The sequence below is a fragment of the Macrosteles quadrilineatus genome, unplaced genomic scaffold (assembly GCF_028750875.1).
Source record: "Macrosteles quadrilineatus isolate MER2022 unplaced genomic scaffold, UCM_ALF_1.0 Scaffold_1__1_contigs__length_201487025, whole genome shotgun sequence".
In the NCBI taxonomy this organism is placed as follows: Eukaryota; Metazoa; Arthropoda; class Insecta; order Hemiptera; family Cicadellidae; genus Macrosteles; species Macrosteles quadrilineatus.
The window spans coordinates 17,812,127-17,830,368 of NW_026542594.1; the positions used below are offsets into that span (position 1 = coordinate 17,812,127).

The 18,242-nt window shown below is 33.2% G+C and overlaps 1 long non-coding RNA gene across 1 annotated transcript; it reads left to right on the forward strand.

Annotated features, from left to right (window-relative positions):
* The first annotated feature begins 1,130 nt into the window (after window positions 1-1,130).
* Window positions 1,131-9,186, forward strand: LOC128982873 (uncharacterized). The gene is made up of 3 exons (XR_008489750.1): window positions 1,131-1,497; window positions 6,054-6,207; window positions 8,960-9,186. It is a non-coding gene; the product is annotated as an uncharacterized LOC128982873 (long non-coding RNA).
* The last annotated feature ends 9,056 nt before the right edge of the window (window positions 9,187-18,242 follow it).

Here is an 18,242-nt window from a genome sequence, read left to right on the forward strand (position 1 = left end):
TTATGATAGTTTAATTTTATAATTAAAAAATAATAAAATTGAATTTGAGGCATTTATAATTTTATTATATGAACAGAACTATTTTTGCGATTAGTAAACCTTCATTGCCAAAGTGCTCTCTACTACAGCGCTGTTCACGGAGGAATTTAGAACTAAATGCCTCATTCGTACCTCCCCTAAGTCAGAAGAAGCTCCTAAAGCCTGACTTGATCATGCTAGGTGGAACCCTTTTGTGGAAGTGGTGGGGATGAAGGGAGGGTTGAAAAAAAAGTGACGTAATTCTGGCGCCAATCTGGCCCCGGTCTCTGATTCTGGAATCCGCCATGTTGGAAATTTGTGAGTGATGTAGGTAGTGAAAACTTACTATCGATAGTCACACTATCGATATTTTTCGATAGTTTTTTAAAAACTATCGATACTATCGATAGTACTATCGATAGTTACTCAAATGGAGTTTTAATGCATTACATTGTATATCCTTCCTGCATGGGTTTAATCAATGGTTTCTACTTTCTACCTAGTCGAAGATAAAGCTGTATCAGATTATTAATTTTAACAATTTGTGAGTGACGTCCTGGTGCCTCCTTTATGATTTTTTCTTTTCCAAAATATTGGTAACATTGGTACTATAAAATAACAATAAGTTTTACCATTTTCTTTTATTATTCACTAAAAATATTATATATTTATGCTATGTGAGTATAAAATAATTTGTTAAATGAATAATAAAAAGAAAATGGCAAGAGAATTTTTTACCGTATACCGGTGTCTACTCTACACCATACCAAACCCCACCATCCATGCTAAAACCCATAAGGCAAATGTACCCATAAGTCCGGTAAAGTGAATTAGCAAATGCCCCCTCTTTCAAATGTTTAAGAAGGTACTTTTCTACCAATTTTTTCTACAATAAACTTTGAAAAAAAAAAAACTGGCTATAATATTAACAATAGGTATGCATTAACACTAGACAAACAATGAAATGTGAGAGTAACAGAAAAAGATTTTTTTACATAATTTAACCTAAACAAAAACTATCGATAGTCCAATACTATCGACCCACTATCGATATTTTTAAACTATCGATACTATCGATAGTAAGTTTTCAGTTTTCACTAGATGTAGGGGCCTAACATCGATAGAATTGTGGATGTAACATCTAAGTGAAATCTAAGTTAATGCGGTTTTGGCATTAAGTAAGATTTTGTGATAGTTTTGATACGCCAACTGTGTAATTCGTTACATGATTTAGGCTAATAATTCGATATCGGTCATTTCTTGATAGGCTAATTTATAGGTTAGGCATAGGCCTATTTAACCTAGACTAATTCGTATTTCTGCCCTAGGCCCTACACTAATTAAACATGGATACAAAGGCATAAAAAGAACTGATCAAAGTGTTGTGCCCAAGCACTTTTCAAGCCTACCAGTGGCTAAAACTCAACAGAAATAGATGCACAGGCTAGGCCTAGCCTATATGGGCCTGTGATGATTGAGGTAAGTTCTTGATAGATTTTTAACTTAAGTTTTTTTTGTTGGCGCGAGTTATATAGAAACAGGGAGTACAGTTTCTTAATTGGTCTATGCTAATATCGATTGAAACTATTGAATTGGAAATATTGATTAATAATCAATATTTTGAAATACAATATCAAATTAAACTATCATAACCTAACCTAACCAACCAAACTTGCTGATGGTGAAAAAATTTTAGGCCTAGCATACCTAGCCCAGTTAAGAAACTGTACCCGGAACAGGTCTAGGCTAGGCTATTTTGCAGGTTTAGGAAGTTGTTTACCGCATCTAATTAACTGTGTGGTCTATCTTAAATAAATCTGGTAAAGGATCGGACTGACTTAACTCTAGCAGTGGCCGATTGTCATCTGGTGACGATCTGACGTTGATGCTTAGAATGGCCAAAGTCGTCTGGTGACGATCTGGGCCGATATTTTTTTAGCGGTAAAAGAAACACTTACAATCAACTCAGATGAGAATAATAACTTATACCATTCGAAAGATCACATTGTGAACTTTCATTTTATTACATAAACAAACCCTGTAGCAGGTATATAACAATGTCACGACGATAAGAAATCAAATGAATTTTTGGCGCGGCACGACTTTTGTAGCCGACACTTGGGAACTGTCAAAACACGTCTTGTTTGGCATTACCCTGCTCAGATAATTATCGTCGTGGGATGTTGCGGGTGGTACCACTGGATAGCCATTGATTTTATCTTCATTGTGGTAGTAATATTTAGAAAGAAATACCGTATTGATTGCACAACCGGTACGATTTTATGAAAACAGCTGTTTTCAAAATTTTAACAAATGGCCAATGGTCGTCAGGTGATGATGTGGAAAATACGAATTACATACACTGTAAGTTATTATTACTAGTCATATAATATGTCATTTTGAAGGGGAAGAAATATAGATTGTGAGAGTGGCAGCCCTGCGCTCAGGGTTATTTACGTCTGCTCACATATGAAGAAGATGGAAGTGAGTCATTACTGCTACAGCTGTCTTGTGTATTCGCCTTTGTTTGTTGTTGCCGTGAGTGTTCGCTCTGGTGTTATCCGCGGTTTATTACTAAATACGTTATTAGTTCATAGTGTTAGTGAAGTTTGTGTGTGTGTATAACAGTAATCTTCATGCATTTTATTACGCTTAAATATTACTGAATTGTGTGAAATAGTGTTCATAAAAGGTTATATTTTGTTAGCACCATGTACTAAAATAACGATTCTGACATTTAGAGATTGTTGTACGAGATGGACCTTAGTTCGCCATGCTATATAATGATATACCCAAGGTGTTATACATTTTTATAAAGGTAAATGAATACACTACAACATGTTTTTATTGGTTTGGGTGTAAAAATGTGGTAAAAAAGTTATATACTATATACTGTACACTCCATTTTCTCGAAATGCGCAAAAAATTCAAAACATTCTGAAATTGATACATAATCATAGGTGAAAATAACTTTTTACCATCATACTAATGACTTTTTTGGATTCCTTACTTCATTAGCTTTACAATATGTACATATCATCAGCCTACATAATGTTTTACAACACAAACAAACACTGTATCAGTTTACACTTATTTGCGGTTTTGCGGTTATTGTATTATTATGTCCCTATTACGTAAGTACCTACAAAAAATATTTCTAACATGTTATACATTTTTATGTAGGTAATTGTATACACAACAAGATTATTATGTTAGTTTGAAGTAAACAAATTTGGTACAAAAGTTGTATACTAAATACTGTGAATTTTTTTTCTCGCGAAATCGCTAAAATATAAAAACATTATTTTATATACGTATGTTTATAGGTAAAACATTATATTTACCATAAACTTTATGACTTTTTTTTATTCTTTACCATACTTCATTAGCTTTACAAACATGTATATATCATTATTAGTAGCCTATATACATATATTATATAACTTTTTACAACATACCTAAACTAACACTGTACGGTTTTCAATTTTTTCGGTTCTCCGTTTGTCATTATATTTCGCCCCAAAAACTTATAAAAAAAAATATTTTTCTAACATGTTGTATATTTCTGTGTAGGGAATTAGATTGTCTACAAAATGTATATAATGAATTTCCCATGAAAAATCTGTCGAAAAAAAATACCGAGACCGCTTTTGAAATTAAAAAAAAATTCTATTTTTTTCACTTTACCGATAAAATACACTTTCTAAATCATTATGATATTACTATTTCTAGATTCTCCTGTTCTTTCCGATCTTCGGCTAGGTTTACTTGTACGGTTGAATTTTTACGAATTTTCAATAAAAGGTCTGCAAAATCGCCAAAATGGGTTGGCTATTCCCCACTTCTAACATTGGCCACTGCTAGGGTTAAGTTAACTTTTAGACATATTATAGCATGTTAGGAGATAGGCCTAGGCTACTTAGCAGCCATAATTTAGTTCTATAGTTTACTTTGAATGATGGGCCTCTCAAGTACAGAACACATGTACTTAACTTGTGTTGAAACCTTCCTATTGTTAAACAAGGCCTTAGGCCTAGTTGTCCATTTTCAGAAGAGGGCCTTTACTAGGCCTATTTTAAGTTTCCCTTAACGATTAAATTGTTCTCAAATGTGCACCACCTGGTATTAAGAGAGTCATAGGTAAGCCTAAATATCGCCCTCTGTGCGTAGGTACCATGTTCAGTCTTCGGCCGTTAAGTTACCTCATCAACACTGTTAATGCCTAACTCATCTTGCTGCTACCTGTAAGTAGCCGAAACGGTACTTTCCTGTTAACACGTTCGCTGCTGAGCGCTAGATGCCGGGGACGGACGGAAAGTACGTCCCCACTAGCTGCAAAGAATTATAGGATGCTCGTGACGAGCTGGCTGATCCATGGAAACGTTAAACAACAATGAAATTGGCAACGTTCCTAGCTCCTGGCGCTGTGGCCCTGCTGAAGTTGCGGAACGTCCGTAGCAGCGAACGTGTTAAAGGGAACATTCATTATTACCGATGATTTCTTTTTGATATATTGATTTTTTAAATTTGGTATAGGCTAGGCCTATCGATATTAACAAATTGAAACTTACCAGCTGACAACTACGATAAATAAATATTGTTCGTATCAACTAACAATAAAAAAATATTATATTAAAACTAAACTGTTCTAAACAAACCAAACTTGTTGTAACATTTCAAAATTCCGTTCGATAATCTAATCCCCATATGCCTTATCTGTTATCAAACGGAATTTTGAAACAGTAACTTAGCCTACAGCAAGTTTGTTTAGTTATGTTAGGTTAATTTAAAATAGTTTCATTTCTTTATCCAATAGGCCTAGGCTTTATACCTAGGCTATTATTTTTGCCTAAACAAGATTAGTTCTTAATCCTATTCTCTAATACAAGCTATAACTCAATAACTCCGTTATTGAATCAAGTATTACGTAGACATTTGCTATGTCTGTTCGTCTGTCTGTCTGTAATTTAAAGATACCATATAACATAGTAATAACAACTCCGATGACGTACGGTATGGGTAATATTTTATTCATTGAATGATCAACCAAATTTGGCAACTAACTCAATATCATTATTGTTTTTACACCTATTGGTATTACTCTTTATAAACAATGCTAAATGCTCAAAATATGTATATTTCACCCAATTTATCGCAGTTGGGTGAATTAACGTAAGCCTTGAAAGTAACCGTTGATTTCGACGGGTTTCACCTAGTTCTCTCAAATTGGTGGAGACATAGTTTCCAATTGAATATTTAGATTCCCCCATGTTAATCTTATTGTAGAAAACCCAACTTTGATGGAAGTTCCTGCCTGAACTAATTAAGATTTCAACAAAATATAAACACTTTACAATACTACAGATCAGGGTCATTATTTTGACACTAATCATCAAAATTGGTCCAAAAATGAGGGAGGAGTTCTGTTTACAAAAATCGGCTCAACGTTTTATATATACTGTATAGATTCTTTCCATTCCCAAAGTACCCATGAACATTTGAGAAAACTACAAGTCGCAACCCCATAAACCATATACTTAAAATGTTCGTCATGACGATAAACCTTGTTCAAAACTATCCATTAATGCCTAAATTGCCCTTTAATTTCGTAATTCATTTCTAAAGGGAACTTTCCATACACCTAATGTTAAAAATACCTTAGCTGTTCTCATTTGCATATTATTCTCTACTTTATTTTAATCAGGTGTGATTATTTGTTTCTGTTACTTTATTCTGTTTTAATATTATTTCAGCTTAACTCAAACTAATCAATAGTTTTATTAATAGGCCTGTATTTTTATAAATTAGAGATAGCTAATTTATGTTAGATAAAATTATTTTGTCCTGTAATTTTGTTATCATACTTTTTAAATTATTGATAAAAATACTAATGGTTTTAAACCAACACTCCATTTTCTTCTATTAGTGGTATTTGGATGTCACAAAATCTAGGAAGGAGTGAACACTTTTAAACTTTGTTAGTGTAATATTATTTGTAGGCTAATACTAATTTTTTGCAATATTTCTGTTTATAGCCAGTACCAGTACAATGGGGGAGTTGTAATTAATATCCTCCGACATTGGATGATTCAGGGGAGAGGCTGAGGCGGAAGAATAGGTAGAGGAACAGTAGATGGGGAACGAGGCGAAGAAAAGACTACCTACTAGGTAGTGTAGAAGAGAAATATGGTAAGTTTTGCCATTTCCTCAATTTTAATACTTATCAATCCTGGATTTTATTTAATGTAGGCTGTTAATAATTTATAAGTAGAATTTCCCCTTGCGAGGCTTAGCTCACACTGAAGCAATGTTGTAAGGACAAAATATCCCGCCCGCACCAGTGGTGTCGGTACCGCGGGGCAAGAATTCCCGCACCTTGCACTCATAGTGTTAACCCTATATAAATAGTCAAAGGCAAGACAACGTCTGCCGGGTTCAGCTAGTTATAATATAAAAAGTATTATTATGGCTATTAAATTGATATGTCTATGGATTTCCACTTTTGGCTGAACTTGTTAAACCATATACAGTGTGTAAATTAAGTCTGGCACACATTTTTTATCTTTTTTCTATAGTAGATAGAAGAAATCAAACCTAGTAGGTAGACTAGGTAGTGTAGAAGAGAAATATGGTAAGTTTTGCCATTTCCTCAATTTTAATACTTATCAATCCTGGATTTTATTTAATGTAGGCTGTTAATAATTTATAAGTAGAATTTCCCCTTGCGAGGCTTAGCTCACACTGAAGCAATGTTGTAAGGACAAAATATCCCGCCCGCACCAGTAGTGTCGGTACCGCGGGGCAAGAATTCCCGCACCTTGCACTCATAGTGTTAACCCTATTGAAATAATACAGTGTGTAAATTAAGTCTGGCACACATTTTTTATCTTTTTTTCTATAGTAGATAGAAGAAATCAATTTGCGGGACTGATTAATAACAAATGTTAGGCACTTTTTACAAATTTTGAAAATAAAAATTCCCTTAAGGGCAAGGGGGGGGGGTAGGGGGTAACTAAAAATTTTCAAATGACAACCCCCATCTTGTGACCCCTCATTTTAAAGGTCATTGAAAGACAAATCCAAAGATGTGTCTGAAAAAATTTTTTTTGCACCCTATCCAAGATGGCGGTTTAAAATGTACTTAGGGTTGAACGGGTAAATTAGGTATGGCACACATTTCTTATCTTTTTTACTCTTTGTAGATAGAAGGAATTAATTTGCGGGATTGAGTAAGAACAAATGTTTGGCACTTTTTCATAATTTTGAAAAAAATTCCCCTTAAGGGTAAGTTAGAAAAAATTGTAAAATTGTAATTGTTAAATTGTAAATTAAAGGTAAGGTGGTGGTGGGGGGTAACTAAAAATTTTCAAATGACAACACCCATCTTGTGACCCCTCATTTTAAAGGTATTTGGAAGACAAATTTAACGATGTGTCTGAACAATTTTTTTTTTTGCATCCTGTCTAATATGGCGGCTTAAAATGTACTTAGGGTTGAACGGGTGAATTAAGTCTGAAACACATTAAAATTGTTTCAGACACATCGTTAAATTTGTCTTCCAAATACCTTTAAAATGAGGGGTCACAAGATAGGGGTTGTCATTTGAAAATTTTTGGTTACCCCCCACCCCCACCTTACCCTTAAGGGGAATTTTTTCAAAATTATGCCAAAAATTGCCAAACATTTGTTTTTACTCAGTCCCGCAAATTAATTCTTTCTAATCTACAAAGAGTAAAAAAGATAAGAAATGTGTGCCATACCTAATTTACCCGTTCAACCCTAAGTACATTTTAAATCGCCATCTTGGATAGGGTGCAAAAAAAAATTTTCAGACACATCTTTGGATTTGTCTTCCAATGACCTTTAAAATGAGGGGTCACAAGATGGGGGTTGTCATTTGAAAATTTGTAGTTACCCCCTACCCCCCCTTGCCCTTAAGGGAGTTTTTATTTTCAAAAAATTTGTAAAATGTGCCTAACATTTGTTATTAATCAGTCCCGCAAATTGATTTCTTCTATCTACTATAGAAAAAAAGATAAAAAATGTGTGCCAGACTTAATTTACACACTGTATATGGTTTAACAAGTTCAGCCAAAAGTGGAAATCCATAGACATATCAATTTAATAGCCATAATAATACTTTTTATATTATAACTAGCTGAACCCGGCAGACGTTGTCTTGCCTTTGACTATTTATAATCCCGCGGGCTTTGCCCCGTTTAACTTCTCAATTTTCAAGATGATCTCGTTCGCATGGCTCAATCACGTCCTGGTTGAAGTTCGTTCGCTACGCTCACTCACCTTTAGGTTGGAGCTCGTTCGCTGCGCTCACTTGCCTTCAGGTTAGCTCGTTCGCTACGCTCACTTGCCTTCAGGTTAGCTCGTTCTCTACGCTAACTCGCCTCCAGGTTGAAGTTCGTTCGCTACGCTCACTCACCTTTTGGTTGCAAATTAGCTGTTGTCATAAATTTAAAAGAAATAATAGTGCTGCACCCTGTTGGTAATCCTTGTAACTTTAATGCTATTGAACATCATAGAACAGAACCAACTTGTTTAATTGAAACAGCTGTTAAGATTCATTAATTCCATTTCTCATAAGGTTAACATGGGAAACTCCAGAGCCACTGGGGCGGAGCCGATTGGACGGATCACGAAATTGATGGTGTATAAACCTATTCCATGACATTCTACACGTATGTACCAAGTTTCGTGGCAATCGGTTCAGCGGTGTCTGAGTTTATCACTGCCAAACAAACAAACATACAAACATCCTCTTTTATACTTATAGATTAAGCAGCACATTAATTCAGAAAGCCAAAAGTGGAAATCCATAGACATATCAATTTAATAGCCATAATAATACTTTTTATATTATAACTAAGCAGCACATTAATTCAGAATATGGTCATTGATACTAATTCTTTTTCTGTATCTATTTCAGGTCTGATGATGGGTGGATGGCGATGAGGGCATGGAGGATGAGAGAAATGGGGCTGATTATGTTGATTAGGTTAATATTTGTTTTGAACATTAGTATTCTTATATTTGAATTTTGTATCATTAAGATAATTTTATGTTTTTTAATGAAGATGTTTTTTTAGTTTTAATATCTACTTTGTTGTACTACTGCCTAGTTTTATAAATAAACTGTTTATTGTGTTTGTTGAAGTTATTACTTTCACTAACTGACATTGTCAATTAAAATAATTAGGTCAAAAGATATATCTTGATATTAATTTATCTTTAACATATCCTTGTTGCTAATTACTACACAATTTTCATTAATGTAAATATTTTATTGACAAATAACTTACAAAGAGCTGGTTAAGGTTTGCAAATCATATAGAAAGTATGTATAACCATGTATAACTTTGTCTGTTCCAAAATTCAAGTTTACACTCTTACCATTGATTATAGAAAAATATAATTAACACTTTTTCCAATGTTTTTAGAAACAAAAGTCAACTGTAAACAGCTTAGTTTTAAAATAGGTATTGCAATTGAAACAGCTGTGTAGCTAAACACTATACACCACTAAATTAATCGCAACATATAAAAAAATATGTCATGATCATGTTTAGTGAAAATAAGAATACATTTTTTTCCAACAACAAAGCACGCAAGAAACTTAGATTAGAAGAGACTCGAGATATAATTATGGGATATAAAATGTACACTTCTGCTTATTGCAGTATCAAAAGGCAATCAATATTTACTTTTTATAACTCTTAACTCAAAACTTCCAAACTTCCCAAAAAGTCCATATAGTCAATATTGAAATGAAGTCTTCAGGGGAAAGTAGTTGAAACACTTTTCTACATTCAGGTAGTTACAAAAAAATCAAACTGGTAGTTAACACACAAAATGGTTGTAGCTGCCGGGTATCGGATGCCAACACAATTGACATGGCTTTTTGCAATCATCTGCTTATTCTACTCTCATAATTATTTTTATGCTCCTAATTATTATAATTATTACGGTACATTTACTGTAGCTGTGTGACACCTTAAAAGACGCATTTGGCGAAGAGTTCTTCGGACAAAACCCATCCAAACAGGCGTACAACCTCTTGCTGCAGCAACAGAAGCAATTTTTTTCAGCACTTCAAGACAGCAAAGCTGGTCTTTTGCCTTATCCAGTTTTTAGCGAATTTCCCATATAGGGATTAAGCTATTACCGTAGTACTCATGGTAAGACCTGGACCTGGGACCAATTTACTTTTTCGTTTTGAGGTCCCTAGAAGCCAAAAACTAAACTACAGTATTAACATTTTACAACAAAAAACACTTTTTTACCCTCCCTGTTGCAGAAAACCTAAGTACTCGTTAAACTAATTTTATTTAAATAGGGTATAAATGTGACATTTTTAAGAAGACATTTTAGTGTAAATCCAATCAGGTGAATGGAAATTCGCTAAGTCTGCAGGTTTGCTGTGGCGGGGATATTATTTTTTTGCCTTAGCCAGTTTTTATTAAGGAAACAAACAAAATGTCTCTACAACATCAAGGAGGAACAGGGCAATGGAAGAGCAGGTAATAATCAAAAACTACAATACACGTAACAAAAATAACTTCGTAATTGGATAACATATATTAGAGCTCTTAAAGTTATTCCTTTAAAAATGAAAAAGAACAAAAACCCAACATTTTTAAAACACGTCTCAAGGAATATTAAATGGACCTGTCCTTTCACTCTTTAGACAAATTGAAAATGGCTTAATCATAGTTTTAACTTATTTGACACTATTCTTGTACAACCACTATGAATAAAGATACTTGACTATGACTATAGATAAATATATAGTGGAAGAGCAGAAAGCCATCACAGAAGAGGTGCAGCATTAAATTTGAAATTAAAATATCAGTTCAGATTTGGTTCTTTACCGATCCAATACAATCTTTGAACTTTTTAAGCCCTTCATGTTTTAAACTTATAAATCAATGCGAAATAGAAAACTTTTAGGCCTATCATATAGGTATCGCCGTATCGCTAACTGTTGTCATTTCACGCAACAGTGAGCAATCCTTTCAAACTGACAAAGAAGGAATTTAACATAAAACTTACTTTTGCCATGACTATAAACAAAACATGTGGACACTGGACCGACTCTAGCAAAAAAAGGATTGTTAGTGCTTGACCCCATTTTTTAGCATAAAATTTTGTGGCGTTGTCAAGGGTGCACATTTTTTAATGAAAACTCTGTGCAAAAGGCCATAAAGACAAATTTGTATACACTAGAACCTTGATAACAAGACTCTCATGGGGATTGTAAAATAAGACTTGTTATCAAGGTTGACTTCTTATCGAGGTTTGTAATAACATGTGATTAGGGGTAAAATAGTTTTTTAGGGGATTTGAAAGTGACACTTGTTATCAAGGGCGACTTGTTATTGAGGGCCTTCTTATCAAGGTTCCCCTGTACAGCCATAACATCGCTTCAAACATATAGAGTGTTCAAAAAGAGGTTTTGTAAACATATAAATATAACTACACGTTATGTTTTTGAAAATATTACTGATCCAAAATGTAAACTCATGCCTATTTCTAAAATAAGGACCCATGCCTAATCAACGACTCAATGTATAAAGATGATGTATTAATCCACACAGTGCAGTATTAACTGTAGGCTATGTGTACTTCAATTAAGTGGGATTTGAGGAGATGGTGTGAATTTTCGTGGGTTTAATTGTTTTAGTATTTCTAGTGTGTTTTATAGTAGGTATCTTGTATAATTCAGTTTTTTTTTTATATTTGTTGAACTTAACAAGAACTTAGGTTTGCTACAACAAGGAGGGTAAAAAAGTGTTTTTTTTTTCAAAATGTTAATAGTTTAGTAAAAAATGAATGTTTTTTCCGAATTTGATCTAAATATGTTCATAAAAAAGTAAACCACAGTTGACTTATTGACTTATTCTTAAATCTTGAGGAGATATTTGTTGTTGTTGTATGTACATTACTTTCAAAATCTATACGCTTTTTCTGAAGTCCAAATTAATATTGAATATTTTTGTATGCACAGTACTTTGTTAATGTTATTATCTGTTATTGTTGTTACGTTGTTGTCTTGTTATTATTTTTGTTGCAATGCTGCTTTGTTCAATGGTCATTATGTAACTTATCTTGTTATATTTTTATCTTTTCATTCTGCTCATGTGCTTAAAACACGTATTATTTTGTAAATGGTGTATCGGTTGATATGAATCTATATAAATAAAATTAGATAAATAAATAAGTACAGTACAATTAATTAATTAATTAAGCTTTTTGCCACCATGTCGGAAGACACAGGTTCGAACGGGAAATTTAGTTCCCGTTCAGTACTGACTACATCACTGCATTTACCTGGCAGTGTTGCCATGCGGCGGGAGGAAAGTTAAATTCAGGGGCGTATACTCGCTGAATTAAATTAGTTATTGAGCCAAACTATCTATGACTAAACTATACGTGTGGCATTTGTTGTTCAATACTGGCATGTTACCGGTAAGTTAAACTATAATTATGGGGTCTTTTTTCATATTTTCTTGCCCCAAAGCTGGTTCTATAACTAAATTGAAGTGTTACATTCGTCAGCCAGCTCAGCTCCTGTATTGTTAGTATTGTTACGGCCGTTTCAGCTTCATTGTGCTATCATCAAACTGTTCGGCCAAAGGCGTTGTTATAACACAGAAACATTTCCACACGAAACACACACATAGGCAAAATTGGTTAAAAAAAGGCCTGTTAATAAATCGACCGCAGAGGAAGGTGGTATTCTGAAAGAGAAAGAAATTTTCTACAATTACTAGGCATTTCTTGAAAATACTTAATAAAGGTAGGAAAAAGTTTCCTCCAAATAAAAAAAAAACGTGTAAAATACAATTGTTTTCTATTTATTATGGAAAACAGGGTTTTTTATTTATCACCATAAACCATAACTAAAACAAACTTTCATAATTCATTATTTGCAAATCTTAATCTCCGCACGAATCAAGCCATCAGTCCAGTGAAACTGTATATTATATATATTAACAAAAGTATACCGTGCAGATAATAACAAAAAATATTCAATATCATCATTAATTTGGACTTCAGAAGAAGCGTATAGATTTTGAAAGTACAACAACAACAAATATCTCAAGATTTAAGAATAAGTTAACTAGCTGTGGTTTGCTTTTTATGAACATATTTTGATCAAATTCGGAAAATACATTCATTTTTTATTAAACTATTAACATTAAAAAAACACTTTTTTACCGTCCTTGTTGCAGCAAACCTAAGTACTCGTTAAAAATTCTATTTAAATAGGGAATAAATGTGGTATTTTTAAGGAGGCATTTTTAGTGTACACCCAATCAGGCAAATGGAAATTCGCTTAGTCTGCAGGTTTGCAGTGGTGGGGGTTTACATTCAAGTTTTATACATTCAAGTATAATACTATTTGAAACGATAAAAAGTGGGGCGGGGGATCTTTACATAATAGTTTTATGATTATAAAAACTCGTTGTAAGCTGACCGCTAAAGACGTTAGCTGGACTTCAAGCTCAAAATAACTTAAGATTATACTGGATACCAAAAGATGTTACATGATCATGACCATAATTGTTGGACACATTATTTTACATCGTGGTAATTATATCGACCTCCGGACCTCACGCGAAATTAAAAATTTTTTTTTCCAAAATGTTCGAAATTTCACGCTGATTTCAAAAATGATTGTCGTTTTTTCGGAAACGTCCCGTTTTCCCGGAAAATGGGAAAAACGGGAAAAATATTCTTTTGCTCAAAACCCATGTTGTGGGTACTCAAATTGTGCGGAATTTCCTCCTGAACAAGAATATGTAAATTTTATTACGATCGGACCACTATTAAGTAAAATATCACAGAAAAACGGGAAAACGGGGAAATTTTTCTTTGCTCAAAACCCATGTTGTAGGTACCATGAAAACGGCAAAGGAAAAATATTATAGGACCAAAATTATTGTTGGGTACCGGTACATTATTTTACATCATATAACATTATCCATTTTTGTGAATAATTAATACAATCAGAAGAGTAAAAAAGAAAGAGTGTATGATGATGCTATCAACAACGGGGAAAATACAAAAAACTCCATAATTAAAAACGAATTCCTTCCCATCCTCAAATTCAAATGATAATAGGCCTACTGTACGCATTTTGTTTTCATCCACCGTTTTTACAGCTTTCTCCATTCCAAATTTTCATTGTAGGAATATTTAATCAAACACTAAACGGTACGATGTTATTTCTTGCCTAAATTAGATATTTATGTCAAGTAAAGAAGGCTCCTACCAAAATAAAAACTTGTTTTATCCTACAAATATAACGAAGCAAACTCAAAGTTTCAGAAATATTTTGATCAAATACTTTTCCTCGTAAACAAACGCATCCACGTACGTATTCTAAGTTCATTTAAGCGTTTCTTAACTATGAAATTTCGGTTAGTTTATTAATTATATGAAATTTTAAAACAACATTTTAAGCCTTCGTCTGAATTTTACACTCACAGATGTGTAGTTTTGATTCCTCACAACCTAAGATTAATCAAAAATCAACCATACTCCTGAACAAGAATATGTAGTTTTTATTACTATCGCTTTTAAGTAAAACATCACCGGACAGGTTACCTAACCTAACATAACCTAACTTCGTTAGGTTAGGTTAAGTTTGGTTAGGTTAGGTTAGTTTAGTGTACCTAACCTAACTTAACCTAACCTAACTTAGGAACTTAGGTTAGGTTAGGTAAGTTTATCAATAACATGAGTATTGTAAGTAAACTAACCTAAACTAACCTAACTTAACCTAAACTAACGTAACCTAAACTAACCTAACCTAAACTAACCTATCCTAACCTAACCTAAGTTCCTAAGTTAGGTAAGGTTGGGTTAGTTTATCAATAACATGAGTATTGTAAGTAAACTAACCTAAACTAATCTAACCTAACCAAACTAACCTAACCAAACTTAACCTTACCTAACCTAACGAAACTCAAACTAACCTAAACCAACCTAACCTAACTTAACTTAACCTAACCCAACCTAAACTATACTAACCTAACCTAACTTATTCTACCCTAACCAAACCTAACGAAACTCAACCTAACCTAAACCAACCTAACCTAACCTAACTTAACCTAACCTTACCTCAACTAACCTATCCTAACCTAACCTAACCTAATCTAAACCTAAGTTGGGTTATGTTAGGTTGGGTAACCTGTCCGGTGATGTTTTACTTAAAAGCGATCGTAATAAAAACTACATATTCTTGTTCAGGATGAAATTCCGCACAATTTGAGTTGAGGTAAGGTTAGGTTAAGTTAGGTTAGGTTAGGTTGGTTTAGGTTAGGTAAAGGTTAGGTAAAGTTTAAGTTAGGTATAAAGACAAATTTGTATACACTAGAACCTTGATAACAAGACTCTCATGGGGATTGTAAAATAAGACTTGTTATCAAGGTTGACTTCTTATCGAGGTTTGTAATAACATGTGATTAGGGGTAAAATAGTTTTTTAGGGGATTTGAAAGTGACACTTGTTATCAAGGGCGACTTGTTATTGAGGGCCTTCTTATCAAGGTTCCCCTGTACAGCCATAACATCGCTTCAAACATATAGAGTGTTCAAAAAGAGGTTTTGTAAACATATAAATATAACTACACGTTATGTTTTTGAAAATATTACTGATCCAAAATGTAAACTCATGCCTATTTCTAAAATAAGGACCCATGCCTAATCAACGACTCAATGTATAAAGATGATGTATTAATCCACACAGTGCAGTATTAACTGTAGGCTATGTGTACTTCAATTAAGTGGGATTTGAGGAGATGGTGTGAATTTTCGTGGGTTTAATTGTTTTAGTATTTCTAGTGTGTTTTATAGTAGGTATCTTGTATAATTCAGTTTTTTTTTATATTTGTTGAACTTAACAAGAACTTAGGTTTGCTACAACAAGGAGGGTAAAAAAGTGTTTTTTTTTTCAAAATGTTAATAGTTTAGTAAAAAATGAATGTTTTTTCCGAATTTGATCTAAATATGTTCATAAAAAAGTAAACCACAGTTGACTTATTGACTTATTCTTAAATCTTGAGGAGATATTTGTTGTTGTTGTATGTACATTACTTTCAAAATCTATACGCTTTTTCTGAAGTCCAAATTAATATTGAATATTTTTGTATGCACAGTACTTTGTTAATGTTATTATCTGTTATTGTTGTTACGTTGTTGTCTTGTTATTATTTTTGTTGCAATGCTGCTTTGTTCAATGGTCATTATGTAACTTATCTTGTTATATTTTTATCTTTTCATTCTGCTCATGTGCTTAAAACACGTATTATTTTGTAAATGGTGTATCGGTTGATATGAATCTATATAAATAAAATTAGATAAATAAATAAGTACAGTACAATTAATTAATTAAGCTTTTTGCCACCGTGTCGGAAGACACAGGTTCGAACGGGAAATTTAGTTCCCGTTCAGTACTGACTACATCACTGCATTTACCTGGCAGTGTTGCCATGCGGCGGGAGGAAAGTTAAATTCAGGGGCGTATACTCGCTGAATTAAATTAGTTATTGAGCCAAACTATCTATGACTAAACTATACGTGTGGCATTTGTTGTTCAATACTGGCATGTTACCGGTAAGTTAAACTATAATTATGGGGTCTTTTTTCATATTTTCTTGCCCCAAAGCTGGTTCTATAACTAAATTGAAGTGTTACATTCGTCAGCCAGCTCAGCTCCTGTATTGTTAGTATTGTTACGGCCGTTTCAGCTTCATTGTGCTATCATCAAACTGTTCGGCCAAAGGCGTTGTTATAACACAGAAACATTTCCACACGAAACACACACATAGGCAAAATTGGTTAAAAAAAGGCCTGTTAATAAATCGACCGCAGAGGAAGGTGGTATTCTGAAAGAGAAAGAAATTTTCTACAATTACTAGGCATTTCTTGAAAATACTTAATAAAGGTAGGAAAAAGTTTCCTCCAAATAAAAAAAAAACGTGTAAAATACAATTGTTTTCTATTTATTATGGAAAACAGGGTTTTTTATTTATCACCATAAACCATAACTAAAACAAACTTTCATAATTCATTATTTGCAAATCTTAATCTCCGCACGAATCAAGCCATCAGTCCAGTGAAACTGTATATTATATATATTAACAAAAGTATACCGTGCAGATAATAACAAAAAATATTCAATATCATCATTAGTTTGGACTTCAGAAGAAGCGTATAGATTTTGAAAGTACAACAACAACAAATATCTCAAGATTTAAGAATAAGTTAACTAGCTGTGGTTTGCTTTTTATGAACATATTTTGATCAAATTCGGAAAATACATTCATTTTTTATTAAACTATTAACATTAAAAAAAAACACTTTTTTACCGTCCTTGTTGCAGCAAACCTAAGTACTCGTTAAAAATTCTATTTAAATAGGGAATAAATGTGGTATTTTTAAGGAGGCATTTTTAGTGTACACCCAATCAGGCAAATGGAAATTCGCTTAGTCTGCAGGTTTGCAGTGGTGGGGGTTTACATTCAAGTTTTATACATTCAAGTATAATACTATTTGAAACGATAAAAAGTGGGGCGGGGGATCTTTACATAATAGTTTTATGATTATAAAAACTCGTTGTAAGCTGACCGCTAAAGACGTTAGCTGGACTTCAAGCTCAAAATAACTTAAGATTATACTGGATACCAAAAGATGTTACATGATCATGACCATAATTGTTGGACACATTATTTTACATCGTGGTAATTATATCGACCTCCGGACCTCACGCGAAATTAAAAATTTTTTTTTCCAAAATGTTCGAAATTTCACGCTGATTTCAAAAATGATTGTCGTTTTTTCGGAAACGTCCCGTTTTCCCGGAAAATGGGAAAAACGGGAAAAATATTCTTTTGCTCAAAACCCATGTTGTGGGTACTCAAATTGTGCGGAATTTCCTCCTGAACAAGAATATGTAAATTTTATTACGATCGGACCACTATTAAGTAAAATATCACAGAAAAACGGGAAAACGGGGAAATTTTTCTTTGCTCAAAACCCATGTTGTAGGTACCATGAAAACGGCAAAGGAAAAATATTATAGGACCAAAATTATTGTTGGGTACCGGTACATTATTTTACATCATATAACATTATCCATTTTTGTGAATAATTAATACAATCAGAAGAGTAAAAAAGAAAGAGTGTATGATGATGCTATCAACA